This window comes from Solea solea, chromosome 5 (assembly GCF_958295425.1).
Source record: "Solea solea chromosome 5, fSolSol10.1, whole genome shotgun sequence".
In the NCBI taxonomy this organism is placed as follows: Eukaryota; Metazoa; Chordata; class Actinopteri; order Pleuronectiformes; family Soleidae; genus Solea; species Solea solea.
The window spans coordinates 986481-999998 of NC_081138.1; the positions used below are offsets into that span (position 1 = coordinate 986481).

General features: G+C 40.8%; 1 protein-coding gene across 3 annotated transcripts in view; it reads left to right on the forward strand.

Annotated features, from left to right (window-relative positions):
* The window catches only part of zfhx3b (zinc finger homeobox 3b), a 212955-nt gene that overhangs the window by 20482 nt on the left and 178955 nt on the right, over positions 1-13518 (forward strand). Inside the window, exon 2 of one of the 3 annotated variants that reach the window (XM_058629594.1) lies at positions 1113-1184. The exons of 1 other annotated variant lie outside the window; for it this stretch is intronic. The gene's annotated coding sequence lies outside the window, so the exon portion shown is untranslated. Of the gene's footprint in view, positions 1-1112; positions 1185-1683; positions 1739-13518 lie in introns of those variants that run through there. One more of the 3 variants, XM_058629595.1, reaches the window with a different exon arrangement.

Below are 13518 nucleotides of genomic sequence, written 5' to 3' on the forward strand. Positions count from 1 at the left end.
TATATATGTATATATATATATGTATGTATATATTTATTTATATATATATATATATACATATATATAAATTACGAACTGACTATTCTGTTTATGTTTATATGTTGTATTTGGAGGAGGTAAATGGAGGTAATCTTTGATTTATGAAATCAGTTCACTTAATTTACAGATAATGTGTCATATCAATTTTATATGATTGCATTTAAATTATCTTAAAAATAATCAACAGCCGCAATATTTGTTTGAGTTTTTTCAATAATGCTGAGTTTGGAATTCTGTCTCAATATTTGCACATTTCTCACCTTTCATGATTTTTATGATCACTCTCACTTTTTCTCCCTCTCTCTCTCTCTCTCTGCCACTCACTCACTCACCCTCACACACACACACACACACAAGGATGGAATGAGAGAGTGAGAGATTCATCATTTAGATGAAAAAATGAGCGGCAGTGTGGATTGGGACACACCTCAGAAAAAGTAGTAGTGATGTCATTAAGCAGCACCTTGGATGATAAGGCAATCCCTTTCATTGAATAAATAAATAAATTAATAAATTAAAATCCTCTATCATCTTTTTACCTCCTGTCAGATCCCAAACCCTGACCCCCTCATCCCCTCATCCCTACCCCCTGCCATCACCTCTGCCTCCCCCAAACACACACACACACACACTCACTGCTCACAAATACACTCCCTCACTGCTGATGTGGTCCACCATTGCTGCTCCCTTTCCCCCGCGTGTCCACTGGCATATCAGGAAGAAAAAAAAAAAAATGAGTGCAGTTTGGCAATAAATAATGCATTTTACTAATACACATTCAGGTGAAGTCGGTCTTTGGCCCCGTCTCTCGCACACTCAGGGAGAAGAGAAATCCAGGGTCCACACAAGGAAGGCTTTTCCTCCTGACGACTCGATAATAGGCTAAAACAACGAGCATGAGAGCAAAAGAGTGAGAGAGAGACGGACTAAGAGAGTGAGACAGAGAATGAGAGACAGGGAACAGAGGAAGGGGGGAGGGAGAGAGTGGCAAGCATATTATAACTCATCCATGTGGATCACCCTAGTAGATTGGGAGCAATCCCTTGTTGAAATTGTCTTCTAAACACTTACAGAGAAGGAGACAGAACGGAGCAGCCAGCCCATCTCTGTGTATTCTCACACTGCTGCCTGCTATCCCAGCCAAGGTAGAGACACTTCTGACACAACGCTTGCATGCATGTGTGTGTGTGTGTGTGTGTATTTCACTTGGCTCGCGCGCATGTCTGCGTGTGTGTGTGCGTGCGTGCGTGTGTCGGTGTGTGTGTGTGTGCAGTTGCCTGTCCTGTGAACCGGCAAGCTAGTGAGTGTGTGCATGTGTTTGAGCAAGAAGAGGGAGAGAAGGTGTGTGTGTGTGTGTGTGTGTGTGTGTGTAAAGACGAGGGGGTATTATGCACCCTGGATGTTGCCTTGTGCTTTAAACAGCTGCCTACAAGCCCAGGTAGTGCACGCCGGCTTCTAAATAAGCAGCACATTCACCGTCCCCTTCAGGACAGGAGGCTAGGCTGCAGAGTGTGAAATCAGACTAATACAGTGGCGTAGGGCTGAGCAGGAGCAGGAGCAGGAGCAGGAGCAGGAGCAGGAAGCAGCTCCTGCATGACTTACTTAGACTGGAGGTGTAGAGGACAAGAACCAGCAGAGAAACAGAAAAGGAGGAGAATTGGACATCAGACAGAAAGGGAAGAAAAAAAAAGACAGTAAGGTCAGTAAATTCCTCTTTTAATTTCTGCTCTTTCTGTCAGTCTGTAGTACTTTGAGTGCAGTTAGTGTGGAGCTTGAGCTGAGGCTGAAACTGTTGTGTTTTGCTGGAGAAAGTATTGATTGTTTGTAAGTTTGTGGAAAATGTGCTCTTTTTTGATCCTGCAAGGTGAGGGCAGATGGAAACACTGCATGTGTGGATGTGGGGGGGCTGGCTTTGAGAAGTGTGTGTGTGTGTGTGTGTGTGCGTGTGTGTGCGTGTGTGTGCGTGCATGCATGTGTGTGTGTGTGTGTGTGTGAGTGAGTGTTTACATAACTTTTATGCATAGCTGTGTGTATTTTTATATTTTTGTATGCAGTGCAACAGACTCTGTCTGGTGTAAGGTGTAAAAGTGTGTGTGTGTGTGGTTTTTTAGAAAAGGGGGTGACTGGGGTCTGTGCGTTACCGCCTAGTAACACTGAAGTGGACCAGATAACAAGACGAGAAATAAAATAGTCAGATAGTCGACAGAACAAAAGAATGTTTGTTTTTTTTATCTGCACTTTTCATGGAAGTGTGAGGAGTTTAGACGCCGGTGATTGACAGGTTGTGGGAATGCTACAGTGTCACTGTGTCATGTGGTGACGTGTAATCCAATGAGAGGGTCAGTGTGTACAGGTACGAGGAACACGTGACTGTAGTTTCACACACAAGATGGTGTCTGCACTGGGATAACAACAAGTTTACACACACAGTTTAACGATAACAACAGTGACAGGAAACTGGAGGAAGAGTTTGAAAAAGAACTTGAAAACAAAGTTTTGATCATTTTTATGAAATATACCTTTTGGTTTATGAATGCAAACTAAAAAAAACATTTAGATGTGTTTAGCCACACACAGGCACAGGAAAAGTGGAAAAGCCAAGACGACCAAATTGTCAGCAATACTAAAGACATCAACACAAAAATTTCAGCCATCCATCACAGCTGTCGGCCTGTTTCTGTGGCGACAGTGATTTATTCTAGGACTGAAATCCATTTGGACTCTCTCTGTGTGTGTGTGTGTGTGTGTGTGTGTGTGTGAGTGAGTGTGAGTGACTCTCTCACACACACACACACACACACACTCACTCGCTCTCTCAGTGACACTCACTAACCACACATAAACCCAAATACCGAGCACAGCAACTCTCCCAGTGTTAATAAGTGTAGATTTTTTTCACTTGTAATTACTTGGAGTTGACAAGTGCAAGTGTTGATGGGAGAATGATCTCCCTGCACTGAGGCAGGTATTGAAAATATCAAATATTTCTACATTATTTACATTTTTTACTTTGGTGACTAATGCACAGAATAACACATTTATTCACATCATGTGTGTAGTTTTGTGTAAACAATCATCAGAATCACTGTGTGTGCAAACTGCCATTTAAACCTCAGTGTGGGACTCACAGTGTTCATCACATGTACAAACTCTCATTGGCATGAAGAGGGTGGGAAACTATTGGAATACAACAACAATACAATTGAATAGAACCACAACCTGGAGCCTAAAATGAATAAAGAGTTGAATCAACACCTCTCCAAGTCTCCTCCACATTACAGGAGAGATTTAGTATTTGTTACAGTTAAAGTAAATGTACCTTGTTACAGATACAAAGAATCAGATTGTCCATGTTTTGTCATCTAAGGTAAAAGAAAACACACACAGAAGGTTTAATATGGTACAATTTTAATAACAACCAGTAGGTGTCTTTTTTATCCTCTACAACACAGTAAACAATATTCCTAAATGAAGACTGGCATATTGTGATGATCCTGATTCTAAGCTCCTTAAATCCCTCACAGGAAGTAGTCAGGTTATTTATTTTCTCTTACAAGAGAACAAGAGTATTTTTGACATGCAGAGGTTCAGCCCTGTTGTGTTCATGGCAGAAGCAGAACACATGTGGAACCATGAATGAAATCTGAGATTGAACTGACAACATGGATGGATCCACATGCAGTGTGTGTGTGTGTGTGTCTGTGTGTGTGTGTGTGTGTGTGTGTGTGTTGCTGAAGATGAGGAGCAGAGCCCATGTTTGCTGCAGTGCTGCTTTGCTCCCCTCCTTCTCCCCCTCTTGTTTAATTTCCTCTCCTTTCTCGCAGCTTTTCAGGCATATTTTTCACATGTCAGATGAGAACTCGTCTTACACTGAACACTGAACATATATCAGTGAACACAACTGTCTTCTGTCTGCCAATAGACACAACCAGTGCCCAAGCACTAAGCCTGGGCCCAGACCCAGACCTGCACCCCGGGGTGGGTGTGTGTGTGTGTGTGTGTATGCATGCACATGTGTACATGCATTAGGGCTGAACAATTAATCATTTTCAAAATTAGCTAATCTAAAATGGCTGCATGTTTAATTGTCCTGTTTTCATTATTCTCTGTTCCTTGTTAATTTGAAACGATTTCAATATGTAAGTGTTGTCTTTAAGTTCTTATCCTTGCATTAATAAATGCTATCACGCCAAAGAGTAGAAAAATCAGTCAATATCTATAATTATCACGGTAAATAAATGTTGTCATTGTGATTTTAAAACACTTGTTTAAACACAGTCACGTCACAAATATGAGTCAAAACATTCATAGCAATTTAGTGCTGCGTCTCAAAGTGTGTTTGCACAAGGCCGTCGATATATATTTATTGAACCCTTGTTATATTGATATTGACCAAAGGTTTATTACTCTCATTGAATTATTGCCCAGACCTAAGTATGGTATTCAATATTCTGATGGTATCAAGAATTCCTATGTACCTGTTCTCTCTGTTTGTGCACACGTGGGAAGTAAACATCTTGAATTTTGAGTGTAGTTTTCAATTTATAACACAGTCAATATTCAGCTGGAGCTTGACTTAAAAAAGTGATTTGACAAATCACAAAAATATACGTCAGAAAAATCACAATTAGATATTTTACCTTAATCATTCAGTTTGTGTGATCGCTGTGCTGATGATGATGCTACCTGAGCAGGTGTGTGTTTGTCTGTCTGTCTGCACAGCTGTGTGTGTGTCCTCTGACCTGTGTGTGTACATGTGGAGGAGTGAGGCTAGTGTTGAGGCGTTGAGGTTGAGGTTGGCCAGAGAACTCACTCTGGCTCTGTGATAACCAGCACTCACACTTCACTGCAGATGAGATGTGCTGCTCACTAAACTGAATATCATGAATGTTGATCCTGACACATCACCAGCACATGAAATGGATTCTAGTCTCCATTTTCTGCCCAAATTACACTGCGATGAAGATGAGATGATAAATCAAGGTTTTATATATATATACAGTATATAAACACGTGTGTTGTTTCAGTCGTGTCTTAGGCCTGTGTGACTGCAGTCGTCTTTGAGGGCCTTGCCATCATACTGTTGCAAACATGGCTCTGCCCCTAACATCCTGGATTAAGGCCTGCTTTAAGAGCTTAACATGACCAGTCATTCAAACACACTGTGGATTGACTGGGCTTCCTTGGCTGTTCGTTATCTCCTGTTGGGTTTTACAAGCACAAGAGTGCGTGTGAATTTCAGCACCGTCACTGTTTGTGTGATACAAACATCTTTAAACTCTGCTGATCTGAGTCAGAACACAAACCTTCACTTATTGTCACCAACACTGACGCTGATGATGTTGCACCTTTATCAAAACATCTTTTGGATGAATTTGAATGAATCAGTGATTTTGTTTTGTGCACTCGTCTTTATTCCATCCATTGTGATTTTTTTATTTAAATGCGTGGATATTAAAGTCAATCAAGTTCATTTTAATTGGGAGCAAAGCTTCTCCATTTTACCTTGGTCTGTTTACAATAGAGCAATGCAAGATATTTGAGATAAGTTGGTAAATTCATTGATTTGTCTGTGAGGCTTTTGTTAGCATGTGAATGCTCGTATGGTCGTGACTGTCTTTGCTTTGTCCCTTTAAATGATCCAAACGTCTGTGGTGATTGGTCAGAAACAGGAGCTTCTGTAAAGAGATTTAATACACGCCAGCGCCGCCTTTGAAACTCCTCTTCTGTCAGATATTGTGATATCTAAAACAGATGTAATTTTAAATCTGATCAACAGTAAAAACATTAATATTCTGATTGTGAAGAATTGCACAGCCTCCAGAAGTTTTAAAATCACATCAAGCAGATGGACATGCTGATGCCTCTCAGGGTTTACTTTAATTATATTAATATCCCTGATTTCTGAAATTCTTCTTGACATCCGTGTTGCCTCATTTACTCTTGTTCTCATATTTGTTTGCATGAGCTTCAGAGCTTGAGGTTCTTTTGCCTTAAATCTCTAAAAAAACCAACAACATTGGATTAAAAACACAATGCAATCATGTCGGCCTGTCTTGCACAATAAATGCAGTAAATATGAACGGTCATTCCACATCTTATTACAGCTTATTACAGCAGTCATGTGCATAATCACTTTATGCTTTTCTCATGTGTGAATAATTGTTGCACCCTCATTTGTAAGCCCGACCAAAAACGATGCTTTTTCCAGCCGTTCCGTTTTATCCGACGTGTCAGCGATGGCCCGTGTCCACAGGAGCGATTGTTATTGTTTATTTCATTGCTCTGTTTTCTCAGGGATAACAATAAGAACACGCTTTGACCTTCACAAACAAATTGCTCATATATTGTACCATGCTTTATCATTAATTGCTGCTGATGTATGGCACACATTATAATTCTTATTATTGCTATTGTGCATAAATTTAATTCGGTAACGTATCGGACAAACAAAAGCACCATGTGCCGCCAAGTGAGCCGCGTGTTTTGTTTTTTAAAACTGCGCTTGTGGATGTTTTACAGCAGAAATTTCACAGTATGATGTACGGACTCAGAGACGATGGCAGCAAAGCTATGTGTTTCACACTGTGCTCCATGTAAGAGTGATGATGGTGGGGTTTGGTGTTATGTTGATTCCATCGTGGCTGTTCTGCAATAATTCAGGAGAGGAGGAGGGGCCGGGTGGTGGGGAGGCACCATTTTACTCCTCCAATCCCCCTTCGCCACCATTGGAATATAATCCGCTGTCTCCTGACCTTCAAATCATGCAGCGATGCAGTCATTTCAATTGGTCCGGCCGCCATTAGCGTGAAATGTCCTCTAGCCACTCTCCTTCTGCACATGGAAGATTTCCTTTCTCGCAGCATGTCTTCCCTCCTCTTCTTTGCTCCTTCCCTCCATCTCGCGCTCTCTCCTGCATGCCCCCTGAAGCCTGGCTGCAATGAAGGGTGGAAACCTCCTGCACCAAGGAAATGAGCCACCACAGGAGATGCTGTTGGTCAAAAGACAGGATAGAAAAAAATAAATAAAAAATCCCTCCATTAGACGCAAATATGTTTGTGTTGCACTTTGTTCCTTTCAAAATATGTTTCAGTTCATTGTGCGTAAATACTTTGGTTTTGCGGCGCCTGTCATTTTAAAGAGCCTAATTGCACGTATGACCTTTAACAAATCAACATGTTTTCATCAAGCAGCAGACGAACACAACAGTGCAGGTCAATGTATCTTTGCACCTGATCATTGTTTTTAAAGCATTTGATGAAGGAAAGAAATCCAGACTGTGTTACAGTGACATCTGTACACGGATAGTTTTGATTCCGAGCTCAGAAACAGAAGCTTTAAAATGTGACAGACCAACACTTTGTGGTTGCAGAGTTCGTTGGACCATGCCGCGGGTAACTCTCTTGGCCAAGTGCATTACAGCTAGGGAGCAGCCAGTAACCTCCTTATCATACTGAATAGAAGATTGAAGATTTACTGACAGGGGCAGAAAAGCACATGCCAAAACTCAGCATGTGTTATGTTGCAAGTAGATAGACAGATCAATAATTGAAAGAGGACATATTTGATATGATCTGAATATTAAAAATATATCAGAGGGCAAACAACACTCATGGCTGTCTTCAGATCTGTGCTGAGAGATGTGTGTCAAACCTCCAGAGGGATGTGTTATTCAGAAGGGTCAGGGGGCTCCCTGAATCTTTGATAAGACGCAAGAATATTATTTTTATTTTTGTTGCTCATTTATAAAATAAAGTAGTGCAGAAATCTGAGCAGCACCTTTCAAAGTTATTTTTGATTATCAGTTGGCCTCATAAATTATTATTCCTCTATATTCATAATGACAGATACAGTAAATATCCCGTGGCCTAGAATTCATCGAGTGATAAAGCATCATTGCAAAATACACATCTCAGCATTTTGTCTCCAAAAGTTGTTGTTTTTTAAGGCTGTTGTCGGACGGGATTCAGTTCAACCAATCACCACGGCTGTAGTTTCTGGGACAATGGAAGGTGGAAACGGTTGGTGTGTGCACAGATGTGTGCACAGATGTGTGCCGGCACTGACTCGGCCTCAGTGAAGTGACGCGGTGACGTTTGTCGTGTTCTCCGGTCGCACACAGGTTCTCATCTGAAAAACACTATTCCTCCCACACACAGTGTGTGTGTGCGTTTATGATTAATGACCCCACTGGGGTATATCCATAACGCTATGACCTCTAGGTAAAATTGAAATGCATACACTGGATGTAGAGCATTCTTATATTATTGCCCAATATACTTAGCAGCCATTACATTTGTTGGCAATAGTGTAAATAAAACACGGCTCTATGAGGTTTCAAATCAACAAGGCCACTCTAAGAAATGGACTTATTGGAATTGCATTAAGTTGATTAGCCAGAGAAATGAATACTGTTTACAATGGAGCAGTGTTAAACACCCTTGTTTCTCCCAGCTGTAGCGGTGCATTGACAGTCGGTCAGCATCAATTAAATCTGCTGATCTGTATATCCTGAGAGGCTGGACTTGTTGTCTTCTAATAAAGCCCATCTGTGGCAGCAGAATGTTTCATTTCCTCTTGGAGATTGCCCTCGGTAATGCACAGTGCTTATCATAGTCCTGGAAAAGGACTGCACAAAGACAATGTCCTGATGCTTGATACCCACATCAACCTTGGGCCAAAGCTTACAGCACTTCGACGCGGCAGTTGGACCAATTTAGTTTCACTACTCTGTGACGATTCAGACTCAGAAGGCCTCTTGTGCTCCAAATTATGTTTGAATATTAAAATGTACTGCACATCGTTGTATCCATGTTAAAATAGTGCTTTTTTTTTAGTAGATGTCATTTGTTTTTGGATAAGACTTTGTGTTTTGGGAATATTAGCAGTAGCAGTAAGTGTCTGTTTGTGCAGATGAACATGAAAAATGGAGTCTGGCAAGGACAGGGTTGTGAGGGGGCCAAGCTGTCCCTGGCCATTCATTCTCTCTGCCCCCCTTGTCTAATTAATGGGCGACGTTCATACACGTTATTGCACCAGAGGGTCTGTCACTCATTAATCATGTGACCTTCTGTGGCACAGTTAATGACCTTGGAGGAGTAGATCAGCTGGAGATGGCTGAAGCTGTGGAATTAAATTGTTTTCTGGAAGTGGTCATGGTCACATCAGGCACTTTAACAGCTCCTCCACGCCGGCCCTCTCCTGTTACACCTCGGCCTGCGTCTCACCCATTGGTCCTTTTAAACTCAGCTACAGGGACGGGCAGGGGAATTTCACCGCAGGTCTGGATTAAAGCGGGCAGGGGATGGAACCAATGTTGAACTGGAGTCACTCAGTTATGACTTTATTGGCTGATTTGCTGCATGACCGTTGCCTGTCACTCTGGAAATCACTTACAAAAGAGCCAACTTATGCCAACTTTTTAGAATTAAAAACTTCTCTCATCAAAGTTCCGTGTTGCAAGTTCAATATTCAACAACTTTTTTTAATTAAAGTTTTCATTCTTTAATAAAACTTATATTTTCCACAGAAAGTCAAATACCTTTACATGCATAATAACCCTTAATAACACTGCGGCTGGAAGAGTGAGTGAAAATCTCTTTTCTCTTTTCTTACCTGTGAAACTTTCAAAAGCTTTACATGCTTATTTAAGTTATAATATAAATAACGCTAAATCACATGCCGCTGCAAGAAATGGAACAATGGTGACAACATTTTTAGCTGAGGTTCAATATGAGACACCGTGGTCGCCCAGTTTATAGTAAATTAATAAAACAGAGTGTCATCTGCATAGCAGTGAACACTGCACTGTTGCAATGTCCTACAATTAAATCAGAGTGTACGCTGGTGACTTGGTGTATTGTCACTTCAACATGAGTTTGAGAGAATTGTCAACAAGAAATATCCACTTATGTTAATAAGTATGTAAACCATAAAAACTGTGGGCTACAACTGTCACGTCATCTTACTTTTTACTCCATGTCTCCCACAGTCACATCCAAAGACTGAACATAATCTATAATTTATACAATAATATTTCTATTTTCATGTTGTTTTTCCTCGGCTCTGAGGTTGTTTTACTGCCAGAAAAACACCATATTTATAATGAACTATTTCAGGGATTTTTTTTGTGTCCAAAGTTTAAATGATGATCACGTTATAACTGCAACCTCTTTTTTTTTTTACAGTTGCAGCGTTAAAATGTTAGCTTTCTTCTCAGTGACATTGAAATGGTGGGATTTTGTTTATGCCCGCCTTTGTTTATTTAACATTTTGCTCAGCAGGGGACTTTGAGATAGATTGTTTTCAAGACAGTCCCTGCAGACGGTGAGCAAACACTCGACTGCTTCATCAAACAGAACAATCTTCAACTTTCCCCCTCTGCAGTGTGCAGGGAAATGTGACTGAGAGGAACATCATAATGGAATATGATTGAAAACCATCGTCCTAATTTTTTCTGTCTGAGTCTGTAACAACATGCAAGTTCTTTTTTAGAGGATTTATTTCAAACTATGTGTAAGTGAAACCTTACATGGAAAGAAAATGCACTGATGGATGAAAACCTTGAATTTTTTTGATATTAATGAACTCATTTGTGTGATGGAGTCGCACCTTTCGTCTTTTTTACCTCACTAACACACGGAAGTCGACCTGAAATGCAGCGACAGAGCTAAAACACATTTTCATGGGCTGAAAAGTGAGTTCAGCTCTTGTGAAATGAGTTCTGAATTGAGCTCATTCCACATTTGTCCAAATGTGAGGCAGGGAAGGTGTAATGGTCGCATGGTAGCATTTTCTTTTTCATTTAAAAATACGTTTTTGACAAAGGAGTTGAAAATCCATTGTTAAAATGACATTGTGGGGACAGACGTGAGCCTTTGCAAATATACTCATTAAAACTCACATCAATTCAAACATGCACACACATACAGACTGTGCCATTATCCGTTAACCCTCTCCTAACAACCACTGTCTCTCTCATTGCTGCCTCCGTTTCTCTCTTTCCACCAATTTTTCCGTGTTGCAAGTGCAGGCTTGATTAATATTTCCACTCTTCAGTAACCATGGCAATAAGGTCACTGCATATGATACTTAATTGAATCTTCACAGTGCTTTTGTGTGCATCTCCTGTGTCTGGACAATAAAAATCTTCCACATATGACCAACCCCCTTCCTTTATTCCACTCCTCTCCATCTTTCTTTTCATTTTGTGCCCCATGAATTTATTCATTTGTTTCCTCTGCTACCTCTTTCTTGTTCTCCCTTTCTTTCCTGGCTATTCTCTGACCTAATCTTCCTCGTCCTGTCATCGCACTCTTGCTCTTTTTCTTCTCAAACATTGTTCTCCTGCATGCCTTGTCCTTCACTGAGAAGCAGGATGGTCTTTAGTTTTTGTCTTTTATTTGCAGCCACCTGCTGGAACAGCACGTGGTGACTTATTGCTCTTTAACGCCAGAATAATGCACAGTGTGCACTTCCTCTTTCTTTGGCCTTTTTTGCCCCACTATTTTTCCCCTGTATGTCGCTGACTGCTTTTCTAACCATGCTGCATTTGCATACACAAATCCGTCTTGAGCACAAATAAATTGATTTCAAATGACACTGATGACTCAAGTAGTGACACAAAATGCCTGATAGCAAGGAAACAATCGGGACGCAAAGTGAGCCAGTGACACAGGGTGCTCTCTGAGCAGGTGTTCTGATTAATGCCTAACAAATTGGGGTCTCTAAGATGCGGACATAAGTGGGAGATACGTCCCCTCTTCACGCAGCACACGGACCAACACACAAACACATGTTGACTGAGTCTTTGTTCATGCAAGTATGGAGGCTAATCCATGACAAGAGGGGATGCAGGTTCACGGGGAGAAAACACTGGAGTGGATAAAGACTGAGGGGTGAAGAGGAGGTGCTGCTCTGTGAGAGGAGCTAGCTTTTCAAAATGGCAGGACGGACACAGGAATAAAACCCAGTGCTATATCAGGCTCGATTGTTCAGATTCGCCTCTGATACAAGAGGAATCACTGTTTCCTTCACTACACAGTGGTGTGAATAACCAAAGGCCATTAACTTGAACAATACAAACAAACGTGTCAGTATAAAAGTAAGCTGAATTATAAATAATGTATTATTGAAAGAAGGAAATAAAAGGAATCTCGAGTCCATCATTAGACGTGAATAAAACAGAGGAAGATGAGAAATGGGAAGAAAAAAGTACACATCAGATTTGACATGTGCACCATAAAATAACCATTAGCAGTTACCTACAATCTGAAGTGACAGTCTATCAATAATGTCAGAGTGAAAATGGGACAGGTTTGTTGCTGTCTTTAAATCACCACAGACTCCATATATCACAAACACATGCAGGTATAGGAAATGCATTACAGCCTGATGTTAATGGGTGTGGCGGCAGCACGGGGACACACGGGGGATCAGGAGGGCACCACTCACGTCTCAGTGGGTCACAGGCTTGAGACACCTGCTTGGTCTGATTCTTAGTGCTGTGGATGACATTTATTATTGGGTAAAATTCAGTATTTATTCAGATATATACACAGGTAGAAATACTTCTATAGGTGGACTGGTAACATTTAACATTACAGTAGAGTAACAATATTGTTATAGTATAGAAAAGTAATATGGCATTGGTTATGGCAAACGAATGGGAAAGATGTGTGGAGCTTAGAGGGGTTGAATATTATAACTCTGTTATTCTAATATCATCATCCTATTACCATTGTTATTAAAACGGCATTACAAATAAGAGGTAATATGACCATAGTACCACAAATGTGTTACCATACTATTACAATGTTGTTACTGAAGAGCTTTAGTTGTTTCTAGTAAAAAATGCAATATAATATTATGTTTCATTATTAAAAATATTGTTGCTTAATACATGAAATACCCCAAACGTGTATAATCCTAGAAGACGTTTTAAATCTTGTTTTTCCACAAATATATTTACAGTATGAATATTCTGTGCGACATAGGAACAACCTTTCTAATTAAATGAAACTGTTTTAATCAAAATCTACTCTGCCATTCATTTTAAAATATATAAAAAATGACACTAAGCAAAACTTTCACTTCCAAAGATATGCAAACACACACATGCAAATAAGCACTGAGACACACACACACACACACACACACACTGACTTCCTTTCACTACCTGATCCCTTCATCGCTAATAGAGCATTTTTGTTCAGTCAACCCTTGTGTTGCATATGAATGGAGCTTTTAATGAAAGGGACATGCACGCAGTGTGTGACAGCAGAGCATGCCATGGTCCATATGGAAGCACGTGGCAGCTATAGTATGCCCATCTGCTTCTCACACACGCCCCTCAGCCACCCTGTTTCCACCATGTGCTGGTGTAACAGGCAGCCATTGTAGCCACAAGTGTCTCCACATTACCACGCTTGCCAGCTCCCGTCACTTGGCAGCGGGCCTGCAAAGCTGCCTGCCCCCTTA